The sequence below is a fragment of the Argiope bruennichi genome, chromosome 3 (assembly GCF_947563725.1).
Source record: "Argiope bruennichi chromosome 3, qqArgBrue1.1, whole genome shotgun sequence".
NCBI lineage: Eukaryota > Metazoa > Arthropoda > Arachnida > Araneae > Araneidae > Argiope > Argiope bruennichi.
The window spans coordinates 115,361,571-115,377,986 of record NC_079153.1 but is presented as its reverse complement, the minus strand read 5'-3'; the positions used below and the strand labels follow the sequence as shown (position 1 = coordinate 115,377,986).

The following is a 16,416-nucleotide window of genomic DNA, read 5'->3' as shown; positions in this document are numbered from 1 at the left end:
TTCTGCATGTCCAAAACTGGAGGCGCCGGGTATCGATCCCGGTACCTCTCGCATGCTAAGCGAGCGCTCTACCATCTGAGCTACGCCCCCTTCTATGAAGGGTTCATTATATCTATTCAAACTCAGTTGTTTACATATTTTCGTGCCTGAAAAAAGAAAGCAAATCTTCATGTTTAAAACTGGAGGCGCCGAATATCGATCCCGGTACCTCTCGCATGCTAAGCGAGCGCTCTACCATCTGAGCTACGCCCCCTTCCTTCATCGTTGCATAATATGTAATGAAAAGCAGTGATTAACAGCATTTTATTCATGAAACATGTTCCAGCTATGCGTTTTCTCACCTCAGGGAAAGGTGTGTCAATAAGACCATCTGAAATTCAATCAAAATTGGACTTAGATTTTTCTTTAAATGCTTATAGCTCTTTTTTTTTTCATTCAGTACGGTAACTTTGGAAGATGCAAATATTGATGCTAATCTAAAGATATTCCGTTCCGAACTATCAGTATGCCCACAAATTCGAAGCTGTATTTTAAACTCTATTATGGATCGTCTGATGCAACCTAATCCCCATTAACCTGTTGATTATGTCCTGACAAGATTTCGAGTATCTATTTTTGACTGAGGCATTTCTTTGAGAAATGTCAAAATACATTTATTTCGTTTCTAATCATCTACATACAATGGCAAATTGTTTATTAGGGGTTAAGAGCCGCAAAACCTTCAGAAATTTTTTTAGGTTGCATTTTAGTTTTTAAAATCTAATTTAACAATATTTACACTCTGAGAATTCTGTGTTCACTTTATCAATCCGAGTCCAATGATGGAAAAAGAAAATAATGAAATGTGAAGAGAAGACTGAAATAAATCAATAAACAAGCGAAATGTATGTTGAGGTTAGTTGTCCGGCAGCCTATGTTTGCCGACTGTATACACAACTAATCGACAGACTAAAACTAACATTTCTTTCCTTTGGATTTAGAGGTATCAGAGCTGCCATCTCACTGCTATCCCAGCTGTTCCATCGTGAAGCCCGGGAAACTGATACTTTTCCTCCTTCCTATACAGTACAGTCCCGATTATCCGCGGAATTGGGTGGCGCGGCCGCCGCGGATAACAAAAATCGCGGATAATCCGAAAAAAGCTAAAAACGGGTATAGCAAAAGAGAAAACAGTCATTCCAACTTTGAAAAATCGTTTTATGTACAATAAAACGTAAAATAAACAGCAGGAAATGTTTAACTAACGCTTAATATTCTAGTATATCACTCAAAATTAACCTAAAATTCATTTTGTTAATGAAAACAGAAAAGTGCTTTGTACTTACGAGAGGCGTCAAAGATACACAGAAAAATGAATACATATACACTGTTTTAATAATTATGTAATTACAAAAGCATGATTGTAAAACTGCACCTTTTTGAAGAAATCAGTCAAAAAAAAAAAAAAAAAACATTGTGCGGCAGGCGCGGACAATCCGCTCCGCGGATAATCGGGAGTCTACTGTACTTAACTTGTCTTCGCTGTTTTCAGGGTTTTTTTTCTGTTCTTTTCTTCCTCTTGCTTTCTCTCATTGCTTGTTCATGAATTTCAGCTTGGCTTTTTGTACCTTGATAAAAATATATTTAGCTTATTGAAAATTCATTTTATTTTATTAAAAGTCGTTTATCGAAAAAAAGATACTTAGATGATTTTCTAAAACACTATTCAAAAGGACATTTATAAGAGATCAAATGTCATTAATTATTACAGGTAAAAAATGATGAACATTGGAGAGAACTTCAGAAAATTTTATTTTCGCAGTTTTCAGAGGGCAAAAAATTGCATAAATATAACAAAAAATAAAAGTTAAAAATACAAATTCAAATCACATTGTTCAAAAGTCGCCAAGCAGTAAAAACTCACAAATTTATTTCAAACATGACTAGCTTTCAGATTGTATACAAATATATACTGTATTTCCGTACAAACTGCTGTATTTTATTTCTTATGCTTATTTGATGAAGATGCTGGACGAACTTTTGGTGTAAATGATATATGTCATCTTTATAAAAAAAAAAGCAAATATTGTGAAAAAATATTTATGAAATATAATGCATTTAGCGATTCTTAGCAGCAACAAGTTTCATATATGAATTTAGAATTTAAAAATTTAGGTTATTTATAGCTAAAGTAACATTTTCACTTTCTAGTATACGAAGTATAGAGAAAATATTATAATCTCAAAAAAAAAAAAAAAAAAAAAAATCGAATTTGAGATTTCGACGAATCATTCTGTCAAGAATCTTTTGACAGAAATCTACTGCTGTCGATAATACATTCACATTGGCGTATTAAAGAAGAATCGTCCAAGATGCAAATTCTGAGGTTTCTAAAAGTACGCATTAATTCATGATAGTAGGAAGATCTTAGTGACTCCGTTCAAGCATAACTCAAAGTGACTATAAAAATAGAGGAGCTGGGTATCGATTCTAGTACCTCTTGCAGTTTAAGTGAGCGATATACCATCTAAACTACATCCCTTTCGAACCGATGCTTATAATATGAATTCAAAATCAATTGACAAAATAGCCCTAGTCTTGCTTCAAACGGGACGTTAATATAACCAAACCAAACCAAACCATCAAAATCAATTGTTGGCACCACTTAGTGCAAGAAAATTAAAATAATTCTACATATCCAAAACTAGAGGCACCGGGTATTTATCCTAGTACATTTCACATGCTAAGTAAGCGCTCTACAGTCTGAGCTACGCCTCCTTCGGTTCCTACTCTAAAATATGTCATCAAAGTCAATTGTTGATATCAATTTGTGCCTGAAAAATGAAAAAAAATTTCATGTTCAAAAATGGAGGCGCCGGGTATCGATCCCGGTACCTCTCGCATGCTAAGCGAGCGCTCTACCATCTGAGCTACGCCCCCTTCGGTTTCTGCATCTTAATATACATTCAAAATCAGTTATTGACACCATTTCATACACGAAACGTGTTACTTTTCTCACCTCAAGCACAGGTGTGTCAACAAGGCAGGTGAATGGTCAGCTCTTGAAGTGTCATTAAAGACTCAATTTAAAAGTTTGCTCAAATACATATATTTTATTTTGTATTTATTTAGTCATTAAGCAAACGTTAGAAAAAATAGGTATTGATGCAGCCATTAAAAATATTCTTTTTCCACATTTAACTATTAGAAGAAATATGAATAGTTTATTGGAAAGATCCATAACGGCACGTCTATATCAGCTCCCACGCCATCAAGCTGTAGATTATGCATCGAAATAAGATCTTAATTTTTTTTAAAAATTCTTTGACCGATACATTGACTAAGGCCTAGTCATAGGGATGTCCTCCTGTCCATTTCTTGTCCGTGCTGGTTCAGTCCCTCATCCAATTGATTGAATAAAATAAACATAATTTTTTTTCAACAATTGCTTGATGTGAAATGGAAAGAAATTATACTACATAAAATTTGGCATTACTAAAAACATAATTTCCTAAAAATTTTAATATAAAAATCATTTTTGTGCTTTAATATTTTGAGATCTTATCATAGAAAAACATTGAATTAATTATTATCATTAAATTTCTCTTCATTTTGAAGAAATTAATTAATATCTAATAAATTCCCACCTAGTTATACATTTCTACTCTCTGAGCTGTATACTAAACGAACGTTCTACTATCTGAGCTAAGCCCCCCCCCCTTCATGAGATTACTCATTATATTCATTCAAAAATAATTAATAACACTTTTGAGTAGGCATAAATACGCGTATGAATCGTTTACTCACCTGAATCACCTGATACTATATTTCAACAATATATCATATAGAATCTATGTTGTGAACAATTTACTTTCGTATTATCCAAGCTCCGCTATTAATTTTGTAATTAAATTACTTTCATTGTTAAATACTTTATTATTCAGCTGAAAAAAGTTTAACAAAACTATAAGGGAAAAATTCGTTTGGCAAAAGTAAATTCTATATAAACTAAAATTGATATATATTTACAGTAGACTCCCGATTATCCGCGGGTGGGTTATCCGCGCCTGTCGCACTAAGTTATTTTTTTTTCCAAGCAAAGAGAAAATGATTCCAAAGCAAGAAGCAAATTCCAAAGCAAAGCAAAAATGATTCCAAACACAAATGACTGATTTCTTCAAAAAGGTGTAGTTTTACAGCTATGCTTTTGTAATTGCATAATACATTACAGTATTAAAACAGTACATATGTATTAATTTTTCTGTGTATCTTTGACGCCTCTCGTAAGTACAAAGCACTTTTCTGTTTTCATTAACAAAATGCATTTTAGGTTAGTTTTGAATGATATACTAAAATATTAAGCGTTAGTTAAACATTTCCTGCTGTTTATTTTGCGTTTTCTTGTACATAAAACGATTTTTCAAAGTTGGAATGATTGTTTTCTCTTTTGCTATACCCGTTTTTAGCTTTTTCCGGATTATCCGCGATTTTTGTTATCCGCGGCGGCCGCACCACCCACTTCCGCGGATAATCGGGAGTGTACTGTATATAATTTTTCCTATCACAGGGAATATCTTCAACACAAGAACAACAACGTGTATTCAATAAAATTGCATTAAAATCATCATTTTTTAAAAAGAAAACCTATTTTGATATTACTAATTTCGGTACTTTTTTAAAAATTTAATTAAGACTCAGTTATGTTAGTAATATCAAAAAAGCAATTAAAATTTAATAACATGGCTAAGTAACATTTTTTGTTTATTTTCATGTTCATGTTTTAATTCTTATTTTTATAAAATTTAAAGGATAGAGCTCATATATTAAAGCACGATTCCAGGATATTATTTTTGCTAAACAAAAACCAGTTTTGGCTGCAGAACTTATTTTCATTTCAAGTAAAACCACAACTGTTTTGAAAGACGCACTTTTAATCATTACTTGCTTTGAATATTGTATAGCTATTCTGTAGTTAAGAGAAACAAAGGAAGAGAATATATGTTTATACAGCATGCTTTTCAAAATAATTTTTACCCTGTCATTTAAAAGCAGTTTAGAATATCTCAAATGGAGTTCTATTCCTTTGAGGCAACCGTTTCGCACTGAAAGTTGTCTTTCAAGAGCAAAAACAATGGCCTGTCTTTAATAGTGAGTGTGCTTCAGATATGTACTTTTCGAAATCAATTTAGCGAAACTCACAAACAAAGCGTCATCACTTTTCAAAAATTCTTTGAAAAACTCTCAAAACAATCTCTTCTTCCTCATAATTACCTGCTTAACTATCCGTAATGGTGAAAAAAAGTTTTTAAAAGTGCGCCGTTTAAATATTCTTGGCAGGAAAAAAGAAAGAAAGAAAGGAAAAGAAAAGACCACAAATAAAATAGGAAAGCGGGTTACTCTCAAGAACTCGGTATTGTCCAGGTCGCCAAGTTCATTTCCGCCAATGGTTGGGTTTTAATAATGTAAATTCTAATGCATGACTTGGCGAACTATTTACTGAAAAAATCAAATTTGGCGACAAATGTTTTGGAAAATAATTGTTTTACTAACTAAAGAGACCAAACTGGTCATGTTCACGAACTGAAACAGTAAACGCCTATGCTTACCTTAAGCCTGTTGAGAGTTATACTCTATTTCAACAATTTTAGGCGGAGAAAAAATTCTACAATAAAATATTTTTAAAGTTGAACTTTTTTCGCGAGTATTTTAGTGCTTCTTTGTAATATGGGGAGGTTTTGGGTTTCGCCCGATTGTGACAGTGCTGTTGGTAAATTAACAATGGCGTTAAGCTCAACAAGGCGATATTATTCTTTTCGAAGCAAATTAGAAAAAGTTGAATGGCTGGTGATGGATTAGACTTACCACTGAAAGCTTTCTTTTAATTTTCAACAAAAATCCAGTTACGCCTGCTTTGGAGATTCAAAATTCGTTAAAATCTATTCAGTTTGTCTTGAAAAAGATAATATGGTTACAGAATTAAATTTAACTATTTGCATTTCTTTCTACACTAAAAGAGAACGCCTAACTAATTTTTGTTTCGTTTTTGATAGTAAACTTTTCAAAGAAGTCGGAAGTTTTATTCTTCGACTTTCTCATATAGTTTTGTATATATGCGTCACTTATAAAGTGTGTCCAAAAATAATTGTGCTTAAATTTTATGCAATCTAATGTTTCCGATTAGTACCATACTTTTGCTTGCATAACACACGATAGAATTCTTGTTTAAAATCGAATGCAATGCTGACTTTTCTGAAAATAAAATTTGCATGAAGTAAAATAATCTCGAATAAAATTACAAACTGGCGTTACTTTTAGAAACTACAGAAATTAAAAATGAAAAAAAAAATGAACTAAATCCTGTAATAAATTATTTTGAAAGAAAGTCGGGAGGAAAGAAGATCTGAAACAAAGGTTGAAATCAGTACATTTATTTAAAGTCAATTAATTTAATGACTACAAAAGTAAGTAGGCGTTCTGGCTTAGGCGTAGTGCGATTTTCCCGTGCTCTGGGCGTCCCGGGTTCGAGTCCTGGTTCAAATTTGGTTGTTTTCCCCCTGTGTTCTATCTATGACGTGTGTGATAGGGCTCCCCTACAAAAAGGGATTGTGCAAAATAATGTGTATATGTCACTTTCCTATGAATGAAATGCATGAATTTGGAGCACTATTTTATAATTTGTATCGCCATAAACTACATGATAGTACATCAAATGCTAAGTTTTTTCGGAAATCGTCTTCTTGTGATTTTAATGATTTTTCTTCGGGTGGACAATCTCTTCATTATTGTAGTATCTCAAGCAATCACTCTGATGGTAACACCGACCCCAAAATCAATATCAAGTAACACATCTACATAGAAATATCAAGTAAAACATATCATAGAAATATCAAGTAAGTATATCATAACACATCTACCTAGAAATATCTAGTAACAAGTAACACATCAAATATCAAGTAACACATCTACATAGAGCAAAGTTTCGATGAATCGTATCGAATACATCAATAATCAAGACTAGTACTTGATTATTGATGTAGATTGCAGCATTTTTTCCAGATTATAGTATTCGGTTCTACAAGATTGGTAGCCATTTTCGGATGGGTGATTCAAAAGTCCATTAATAATTGAAAATTCAATAGTTGAAGAAATAATGTAGGTAGAGATGTAAAAATTGACACACATGTTTGAAATAGTAAACATACAGCTTTGTTGAAACAAAAAAAAAAAAAAAAGAGTTAAGATAACGACTGTTTGTCTAACGTGTTGTGGACAGACGAAGCTCATTTCATACTCAGAGGATTTGTCAACTCCCACAGTTGCAGAATTTGGACTACAAAAAAAAAAAAAAAAAAAAAAAAAAACCAACCTAGAATTGTCTTGCGAACCACATTGCATGACGTTGGTTGTGAGGTTAAGTACCACGATCGTGCAAACTCATTAGGGATGCTAAAAGACATCATACGTTGATAATTTCTCACCACACTTACAGATATTCTTGCTGTTCACAATATTGTTTCACGATTATTGGCGAATTGTTTCTCAATTATTGGCGATTGTTGGCGAATGACGGTCGACATGTTGAGCATTTGTCATTTGCTAAAAATCAATTGTTATGCTAATTATTGCCTTTGTTTTCACATGAATAGCCATCAATTGGCCATTTTTTTGCACTCATATAAAACCTCATAACATTTTAAGCATGCTTATCAATTTTTACCCGTCCACCTTCATTATTCCGTAAATTATTGAATTTTCATATGTTTTTTAAACTATGACTTTATGACTTTTTGACTATGACTTTATGACTTTTAAATTGTTCGGTATATCAGATGTTAAATTTCCATTAAAATTTTAAAAAAAAAATAGATTACTATAGGAAGATTACCTATTAAATAGTTTTGATAGCAAGATTTCGGGAAAATTTCATATATATGCGTATAATGCTTTGCCCATGTTATCATGTGAACAGGACAACTAGAGCAATTTTATTTGGATTTTAACCGGGAATATGCTGATAGAAATGTAAAAATCTCGAATTAGTTCTTAAATGGCATATCTAATTCAAAGGAAGTAGAAATGGTGGTGGTGGGGTGTGAAATTTTCATTTTGCTATAACTTTTTTAATATTAAAGATAGAAAAATAAATTCAATTAGCCAAATTAGCGTCTCATTAAGACGAACAACTTTGTATTTAAAGATTTTCATAACTGTAATATCAGAAGTTAGAGGTTGAAAAGTGATTTTCAAGCTCTTATTTTGACTGTTTCTAACATGAACAATTTATGTTGCCAGATAGTAACTTAGATGTAAAGGAATATATCTTTGCCTTCCACCTTGCTAAGATGATCCTTTTTTTTTTTTTTAACACAATGAAAAAAAAAATGCAATGACTTAAATAAGTGAAATTTTGAATTAAATCTTATGTTTAAAAATGGTAGTACTGTGCCAGATTTTGGTTTAAATTTGTAGTCAAAAAAGTGTCCAATAGGCACACTAGCTTTTCTTCAATATTCTTTTTTTGTTGTTGTTGTGTGACTATTTAAGCCAAATTTTGCGCAGTAGCTTTTGAGGGTAAAGACCCCTGAGCACCCGTGAGGGCAGAAGTCTGACTTCTAGCTCAATGAAGATAGCACACACACTCGCTTGCACAACCCCTTTTTACAGGGGGGCTTCTCACACAGAGCACACCAGTAAGAGAACAACCATACCCTAACCGAGACTCGAACCCAGGACCCCCAGGTCACGGGGAAGACGCGCTACCCCTGTGTCAGGACGCCGGCCTTTAATATTCTACAAAGCATAAAACTTTCATATGCGGGATTCGAAAAAGGAATTCTGAGATCTCGCGCCGTTTACATCTTCACTGAACGTCTATAGCTTTAATACTAGTGGAAAGGGAATTACACCTTTATCAGGAATTATATGAGAAAGTTACAGGGAGAACACTTTCAGTGGCTCTCAAAAACCCACCGTCGGGATCTCAGATTTCACACTTCTTGTTGAAAAAGCCGAGAAAACTACTATAAAAAGCAAACAGGATTCGATGCTTTTAGTTCCTGAAAGCTAATTTTGCGCCCATTTTTCAAGTGGACTCTTATCCCAATCAATCATGTTTTATCTGAACTGCGGCTGGTAGCATCCGTGCTATTGAAGGGCCCTCAGAGATGTCAGAGAGGGCAAGCACGCCCTGCGTCCGTCGCGTATCTCTTAACAATCTGACGCACGCCGCCCGAAAAGCGTAGATTGCCTCTACCAACTCCCATAAATAACGTAAAACGCGCGGAATTCTCAAATCGTGGGAAAGGTTTGAGATAATGAAGGAGGCGGAAGCTGTGGTTTTTTGGTTCGCCAACGCTTCAAAGTTGTGTTAATGGCTGATAAAGTCGCCATATGGTATGAGCTTAGGCTACGACGAAAGCAATTTAGTTTGATAGGTAAATGGAGGTGACAAAAGTTTTGAAATTGTCGCATTATTTATTCTTAGAAGTAGATATTCTTCTCTCGAATCATTAATTTTTACTTTTTCGTATACGATGAAACAAAGAAAACGTACAGTAACTGTGATTTATGAAATTATATATATTTAAAAAAAACATTTACTATCTATCAGTTGAAATTATAATTTCAGGTATATTTACAGAATTTGACTTTTCATTGCACATACGAAACCATAATAATTTTTAACCATATATTTGCAATTTTTTTTTTTTTTTTTTTTTTTTTTTTTTTTTTTGTAAAAAGTATATCAGGAAGTTTAAAGAAGAAGATTTCTAAGGGGTTTTAAAAACAATTTTTCGTGCTTAAAATATACAATATTTGGGGAAATGGCAGCGTTGTAGTGAGGGAATGATTTGAGTATGATTATTTCAATGAATGTGCCTTTTAAATCAATTCTTTTTAAATGTCGTTTAGTTTTTAAAAGTAAATACTCTCCTACTTTTAATTAAAAAATGAAGGATATTTCAACTGAACGCGCTTCAAAGTCTACCAACTAAACTTTATTTCTGGATTTTCCCGTTTTGAAACCATAACAACTGCTACCGCATTTGCAACTTTTTTTTCTCCCCTATAATTTCAGTTCGTCAGTCAACACGCATACTGCGTTTCTTTAAAAGTATTCATGATTCGGATTCGTCTTAAATACCATCTGAAATTCGTCAATTAAACATCCATTACTTTAAAGACAAAGCGAAGATTTCAAATAAAATTACACTGGAATTGAACAGTTGAAACTTCTTTTCAAGATGACTTATTGCTTTCAACCAATACCTCTCTTTATTACATGTATGAGCACAAAAATGAATTAGCAATTTCGTTCCAGAAGAAATTATTTTATTATAAAAACAAGGGGGCTTCGATCCCTGCTCACTTTCGTTGGCCAACCCAGATGTTATCTGATACTATATGCGATATTCGTTAGTTCCAATTAGCAAGTTTTTAAGCTCCGTTGGCCATTCGTTTAGTACCAGAAGCTTAATCTTTCCATGATGAGAACATGCATTTTCCGATCAGTCTACTCCCGATTCAAAACTCAAAGCCCCACAAAGGGAACATTATTTGCATATATCTCTACTATCTAAATATTAAAATCAATTTTTTTTTTTTTTTTTTAACATTTTGGCGCTAACTTAGAAACTTTTTGATCAACTGTTCTTTTCAAATTGCCAGACTCCAGTTCGGTCTTTCTTTGCACTTTTTTTTTCCTTTATCTGATATCGCTGATGGCCCCGTCACTATTTAAAAATAACAATACAAGTGTAATATATGTATTGCTTAGATATTTAGACGTTTGCTACGAAACGTTTAGAGACGAAATTGATTGAAATGGGTCGAGAATGAGATTTTTGGCAATAAAGATCGTTATCCAGTAATTCCAAGAGAGTTCATTCAATAAATGCTAAAAAACTTCAGAGATTGGAGAAGAATCCGGTGATACTTAGAGACGAAAAAACTTCCATTATTCGGAAAAGGTAAACAAAAAGGGAAGTTATTCATTAGTGTTACCACAAATTGTGTGTATCAAAGTAGAATTAACAAATGATATTGTTTTAAACTCATTTGTTGTTAATTCGGTACACATTAAAGCTTTAATTATTCTTTTTTTATCATTATTTCATCGTCAAGGGCGATATAAATACTTATTATGCCTTAATAATAATTTTCATTAAATATTTCAAACAATACTGGTAAAACAAACCTCAATGTCATGGGTCAGGTGACTCGCTTTCTACCAATTACACAGCGAATGAAACGCAATGTTTATATAAAATTTTTATATAATGAAAAGATTATTACACATCTTGCTAAGCATTTTTCCTGATTTCGCAGTTGCAAATCAAAGTTTTCAACAACAGGAAGACCACCTGTTTGATTTAGTAAGTGCGCACTCACACCAGATCGAGGAAGTCTCGCGTTTCCATGCCAACCCAAAATCAACGTTCGCTTGAATGAATTTGATATCGAGAGCAAACACAGCTGACTCTAGCACCGTCCAATTATAAAGACACCTTGCTTACTTGCAGCTTTCATTCGAAGGCCATTGCAGTGATATTGTTTGAGATTTCCTTGATAATGTTAAAAATAACTGTATTAATGACATTCATCGTTTATATGTATATGTATATGTAACCATGAGGCATAAAATCCATTGTTTCAGAAAATATTTAAATATTTATTTAAAAAAATAATTTAATGGAGTTTAAAGCTCTTAGATGAAACATCGTACATGATAATGCTGTAAGTTTCGGCAATTTATTTTTATTTTGTTTTAAAAATTTACTCTTTATTATAGAAATTATTTCATGACAAAAAATGTATTTAATATCGTCGCAAAGAGCGTGATTACAAACGCCATTAGAAAAAGAATGAAAAGAATTGCACTAAAAAAAAACTTCGATGAATTTATTAAAATTAGAAAAAAAATTGTATAGAAATAAAACTGGTATAATTATGAAAGCAAAATTTTCTGCTTTTAATGTATTGTAAAAATGATCTCTGTTAAATAATTTGTTCCGAGGATAAATCCGTTTCTTCAGTTTATTTTAATTGAAATTCTAATTAAAATTTAGAGAAATTCCTTTTTAACACTCTCGTATTAACTAAGAAATAACTACGTACCTAATTCGTAAATTATAAATCCAATTATCTTCCTTCTACAATGTTTTATATGAATTTCGTATCATACTCGTTGCAAAATGGCCGGAAAGCAAAAGGGTATACATGCCACAGAAGCTAATCTTATAGAGCACCATTGAGGCAAAAGAGTGGTGTGTTTATATAATTGTTTTAAATGAAATATCATAAGAGGCGACATAATAAAACCATACCCCAGGCATCGTTTATACTTACTGAACCACTGATAACTAATGGGATTGGAAAATTATATTATGGACCGGGCGCCGGCTACTATAGCTGCGTCACTCACGCTGTATGATACGATTTATTGATGGTATATCAGGATGTAAAATACGAGAGTAATTGTATAAAATATTACTCAGATGAAAATCTTTATGGTGGATCAATTATTATGCATTATTACATGTGAAAATGAGGCAGATCATTTATTGTTCTTTTTCGATATTCATTTTCCGACTACTATTTACAATATAATGTTAAAAATCAAGGAATTCAAGTAAAACATAAAGTTAATTTTTAATTTACCATTTAGGCTGTTATTTCATGTAACAAACAGCATTCACATTATTATAGCTTAATTAATAAGCACGAATTAATAAATACTTAATATTTAATTATTATAAATAAAATTATATAATTTGTTAAGTATTAATAATATTTATCACTAATACTTAATAATAAATAAATACTTAAGTAGCAAACAAGAATTATTGTGTTAAAATACCGCCTTACAAAAAATCCAGAAGTATATTTTTCGCAATAAATTGAATCTAAATTACGGACACACATCAAAATTTGCAAATTCGCATTATTTTAACTATTATATCCACACTCGCATGCTTCCAATGATGCTTCGTTCATTAGGGCTGCAGAACTGCAGCACCCCATGAAATTATTTTTTAGGGTTAAGTTCCCGTTTTTTATTGAATTTGCTTCCCTTTCCGTTCAGTGAATTTCGCTTTCTAACTCTGAGATTTGCTTTCTAACTGCTATCGTTTGATAAATAATTTTATAATACTGTTAATTTCTGAACTGAAAAACTGTCATTTACTATGTGCTTGAAGACGTTTTCGAGGTCAGTATTATGTATTGAGCTTTGTCGAAGACGTACAGTGTTCATCCTGGCCTTATCACCAAGTAGGGCAGAATGTTGCATGAGGGAATCTTTAACAGAGCAAAGGATAAATATTTATATATTTTATATTTTCTAGATTTTTTATATGAGTTAAATGTATGTTTATAGCTTTCTAATCGAATTGTTATGCCGAATTTTATCTCAAAAGTTCAGCCTTAAGAAAGTTCAAAAAGCTGGAACTTGATTGAGCTTTCGGCAAATATTAACTGCACGCCTTGTTGACACACCTGTGCCTGAAGGTGAAGCGAGTATCAGAAAGCTCGTTTTGCATACGAAATTATGTAAGTAAACTGATTTTGAATGCGTATTAAGAAGTAGGAACTGAAGGGGGCGTAGCTCAGATGGTAGAGCGCTCGCTTAGCATGCGAGAGGTACCGGGATCGATACCCGGCGCCTCCAATTTTAAATTTAATTGATGAATGTTTTCATTATTGGGGAAGTTGTTTAAAAATTATGAATATTTTAAAACTTCTTATGTTAATTTACATAAAAATTTTATATTTTATCAGAAAGGGTCGCGCAAGCGAGTGTGTGTGTGCTATCTTCATTTGAGCTAGAAGTCAGACTTCTGCCCTCGGGTGCTCAGGGGTCTTTACCCTCAGAAGCTACTGCGCAAAAATTTGGCTTAAAATAGTCACACGGCAATATATATATATATATATATATATATATATATATATATATATATATATATATATATATATATATATATATATATATATATATATATATATTATCAGAGTAAAATGAATTTTTATTCGAAGTGAAAGGAAAAATGAAAACGTAAAAATGAAAGAAATTAATGAATAAAGAAAATGCAGGTTGGAGCTGTTCTGCGAGGACTTTATGAAGGCATATAAATTTCTCACGACTTACTGATATGTCTAAATACAAAAAGTAACACTTTATAACTTTGAATTTAGAGGCACAACAGCTTCAAAAAGGCCGCATTCGACATGGTCCGCAGCCAATTGATCCCTTTTTCTCATTCTTAAAATTGGTTTTCTTTCTCCCCCTCCAAAAAAAAGGGTTTTTATGGTTTAGATTCTTGTTACATTGTCTGAAATATATATGGTTAATTGAACATTCGTGTTATGTTGTTAGAAATCAATCTTAGAAAAAATGGTGCCAGAGTAATTTTCAAAAATAGTGTCTCAGATGAAAACCTTTATGAGGGACCAATTAATTTATTAAAATATTATTCAAATGAAAATCTTTATGAGGGTCAATTATTTTAAAAAATATTATTCAGATGACAGTCTTTTTGAGGGATCAATTAAAATTATTATTATTATTACATGGAAAAATGATGAATATTGTAATAAATTATATATTAATTAAATATTATTGAAATTCTTGTTTGATATTCATTTTTCGGCGAATAATTTCGAACTGACTGGGTGACAATGGAAATTTATGTGGGGAGGTAGGCTCTGATGTTTTTATTTGCTGAATTATAAGTTGAGCATTCACATATTTTTTTGTTAACGAAACTACAAAGGATTTATATCATATATATCAACAAAATTTGAGTGTCACAATCTTCAAAGCTACATAAATTTCACATGTGGCACGACAGCAACATAGGCGGGAATTATAGCTGAGTATTACGGGCCATCATCAGCCACGATACAACCCTTCCCGGGGGAACACATCCCGTCATTGATGGGAGGTAGCCAACCCCCACCTCTTTCTGAACCCACCAGGGTGGCGAGAACTAACCACCATACCGGAAGCTCCTCACTCCCAATTTTGAGGTCTACCCCCTGCGGGAACTATTTATAGGTAAAATAACTTTTTAAAAACAATCTTTAGTTAATATCTTTGCAAACCTTAAATATGTTGACGAGCCGCCACTGTATATTTCGTAAATGAGATAGTATAAAGAAGGTAGGGGAAAAAACAATAAGATATCTTCTTTGAAGAAAGAAAGAAATGACAAGGAATAAAATCCTTTTCAATCTCAAGTAGTATTACAAATTTTTATACAATTATATCCAAAGAATCTCAAGTACTATTACTAACACGAGAATTCCTTAAAAAGTTCTCTCATTACATCACCTTAATAAAAAAAAGAAGAAAAAAAAATCCACACAATCACAGCATTTTTATCAATGGCTGCTTTCATTCATAGAGATCCCTGCAGAGACTCGAGACAACCGCGCCTTTTGAACCAGAAATAGAACCGACCTGCTCATTCTAACATTCCACGAACGGAATGCTCGTTTAATTGTTGCAATGAACGCGCTCATTTGTCAGATTGGGTCGTTAATTGTGAAGTACAGTAAATACGGGCGTTTGTTTTCAGGGTCACAGCGCGCAGACGTACGGGTCGCTCGTTAAAGTCCGACATTTTTCATCGCGTGTGTCTTGTTGTGGATGGGCTCTTATTTAGTATTGTTTGCCTGTCTTTTATGAGGCATTTATGGTCTTTTGAAATGAAGCACATCCGATTTAACTCCGGAAATCGTTTCCATTCTTTTCTTTACATCTTTTTTTTTTTTTTTTCCTCTTTCTTCTTTACAAGCCTAAGAAACAAGCTTTAAGGAGGGTTGTAGTTAAAAAGAGCATTTGCCAATGATCGAGAGCTTTGTAGCACGATTTCAAAACCCCAATGGATTGTTTTAAGAAGCTTTGAAAAGAATAGAAATTGTTTTGGAAGCTGTATCGCTTAGTTGAACAGTTTTTTTTCCAGTATTAAATCCACTTTATGTGGATTTTTTATTTGATAGTAAAATTCATAAGTTTTACTATCATTTTTTTGACAGTAATTTATTAAAAAAGTGGTAATATAAAATTTGTATTATTCAAAAAGTGGTAAAATTTGTACATTTTAAACTATTTTTGAATGAAGTTCCAAATGAATGGTTTCCCCCAACTTTAAAGTCACTCCAGATATTATATTTTGTCTAACTTTATATAGTAAAAATTAGTCTGATTTATCATAACTCTCATATATAAAAAAATATTATGAATAGCTAAAAATTTAAGTAAAAAAATGAACATTAATATCATAAAACATAAAAATTTTACTTACATTTGAAAAAAAAAAAACTTTAAAAAAAATTAAAGTTTATAGTACAATTTCATTAATTAAGAATTTATATGAAGAGCTTCTAATTTTAAAATCATCTCCTAAATAAAATTTTTTCGAATTATAACAAACA

At 32.2% G+C, this 16,416-nt stretch overlaps 3 non-coding genes across 3 annotated transcripts; 1 reads left to right on the top strand and 2 right to left on the bottom strand.

Annotated features, from left to right (window-relative positions):
• Window positions 1-17: 17 nt before the first annotated feature.
• On the bottom strand, window positions 18-90 carry Trnaa-agc (transfer RNA alanine (anticodon AGC)). The gene has a single exon. It is a non-coding gene; the product is annotated as a tRNA-Ala (tRNA).
• Window positions 91-2,846: 2,756 nt separating this feature from the next.
• On the bottom strand, window positions 2,847-2,919 carry Trnaa-agc (transfer RNA alanine (anticodon AGC)). Its single transcript has one exon. It is a non-coding gene; the product is annotated as a tRNA-Ala (tRNA).
• Window positions 2,920-13,575: 10,656 nt separating this feature from the next.
• Window positions 13,576-13,648, top strand: Trnaa-agc (transfer RNA alanine (anticodon AGC)). Its single transcript has one exon. It is a non-coding gene; the product is annotated as a tRNA-Ala (tRNA).
• Window positions 13,649-16,416: the final 2,768 nt, after the last annotated feature.